A 2,198-nucleotide genomic window follows, 5' to 3' on the forward strand; every position below is an offset into this window, starting at 1 on the left:
CTCTCTCCCTCTCCCCTTCTCACTCCTCTCTCACACACACACCACGCATACTCACATGCATATTCACCTATACACGCACACATCCCATGGCTCTTATAAATTACCTAAATATCTATGTCTCCACATCGCCACGCCTGTTCTACTGGGAAAGCATGGTTACATTAAAGCAAAACCCAAGACTGGGAAATGATGAAGTTCATCCTGTTGTTCTGGTAGTTTTTGTGATTTGCTTTGGTTTTAAATTTCACTTCATGTCCGAATGTATCTCCTTGTATGTTGTTACCACACAAAAGGGGCAAGCTAGCTCCAAGGATTAGATATGTTTAAGTTGAAGCCCAATGCATTATGAGGGATACATGAGTCTGGTCACATTACCTAGAAGCGTAGGATGAGACAGGGGCTCTTTAGTAAATGGTTTGTTGAGGAAGTGCTCTTTGGGGAATCCTGAAAAAAAGCAAAAGAATTAAAAGAAGACAAGGAAAGAAGCAGGCAAAGAAATGGGTGCTGCTGAAGAATAGCTCAGTCTGACCCCACAGGAAGTTCTGAAGCATTACTGGCAATAGAATAATATCAACATGAAGCAGATGGCCAGAATATTATATACTCTTTTAAGTCTGTCATTGGCTGAGGGCTGAGCCTAGGATGAGGACATTATCTTCCAGCCATTTTAGGATGAATTGGCTTGTGCTGATTGAGAGCAATTCTCAGAAAAGGGGTATAGCTGGGAGCTGTTAGCAATCAACTTTCACAGCATTCGGGGGAATATGTGCCCCTGGACAGAGCACCAACAGTGTCTACTACAGAGTCTAACATTGAAGGGGGTTGGAAAGAAACATCAGAGTTCAATTTTATTAATGTCGATTCCATTGAAAATTTCCCCATGTTAGATCTGATCTTCTTTGTGCCTCAGAAGGTGGTAATTAGAAGCAGTAGTGTACTAGAGTATTAGATTTGCAGTGGATATTAGGGGACAATAAAGCATTTCTTCTAGGTAGGCCATGAGAAATAATTAGTCATTGTTCCCTATTTTGTACTTGATGCAACTGAGACTTAGAGAGGAAATCGACAAGTATAAAGTAAGTGATTTAGTGAGGCACTAAATGTACATCAGGATCAAAATGCCATCATTGTCCCATGTTAAATTAATCTATTAAGCTAATATAGGGAATGATGGATAAAAAAAAATTGTACCTCTTCCAGTTAAAATATGTGCTCTTTATAGTAGCTTTCTGTAAGCAGTCTTTCTTACTTTGTCCCACTGGTGATACTAGAAAAAAGAATCTAATTCAGCTGTAGGTGCAGACTTTTGCTACTTCTTAATTCTCACTAAAGCTGCAGCAGTTACATCCATCTATTTATGGGGCTGGCCTTAAGAGACCATGTGGGGAGTAGTGAGGGAAGTAGTTTGTCACCGTCTATATCTAGTTGCCATAAAATATTGACTCTTTCATTATCACTGCATGCAAGTCATCCACTTGACCAAATAGGCACATTTGTCATAGAGTCTTATGGAGAAAATAACATTTTTGCTGTGGAATTTTGAAATTCCTTGTATCTTTAAATTACACTTAAAACAATCTACAGATATTAATATATTTTCCTATTTCTTTAAGGTTCAATCTTCTGTGAAATAGTTCTGTCCCTGGGAAGACAGCCTTTTTGTATGAGGAAAAATAAAATACATTATTATATTTGATAATCAGAATAGATGAATCACAGTCTTCTCATAAAAGCAGATAAGCAAAAGGGCCTAGAAACTTAATCTTGTTCATTCTTTCCTAATTGCTGATTACTTTATGCCTATTTCAATCTAATCATAAAGTACATAATTAATTATGTAAACCATTTTAATTCTTTTTTAACAATAAGGCAAATCATAAACAAATTAATTGAGTTACTGGTTAAGATATTTATTTGTTCTATTTATCTAATGATTGGTGTTGTACATAATGATAAAACACAGAAGACATTTTAAATTATTCAGAAGGTGGTAAGATTAGCTGCTGTTCAGTTTGCCTCGATAGACTGGATACTGGCGTCCTTTGATTTCTAAGTTCCTTAAAGGGACAGATAGTGGAGTGTAGAAGACAAAAGAACCAACAGAGACATAAAGTTATGAGTAGACTCACAGCCATTCAAGACTATCCCTTTTCTCTGGAATCTCACAGCTTTCAGTGCTATTTATGAAGGCTTTCAAA

This window comes from Pteropus alecto, unplaced genomic scaffold, assembly GCF_000325575.1.
Source record: "Pteropus alecto unplaced genomic scaffold, ASM32557v1 scaffold467, whole genome shotgun sequence".
In the NCBI taxonomy this organism is placed as follows: Eukaryota; Metazoa; Chordata; class Mammalia; order Chiroptera; family Pteropodidae; genus Pteropus; species Pteropus alecto.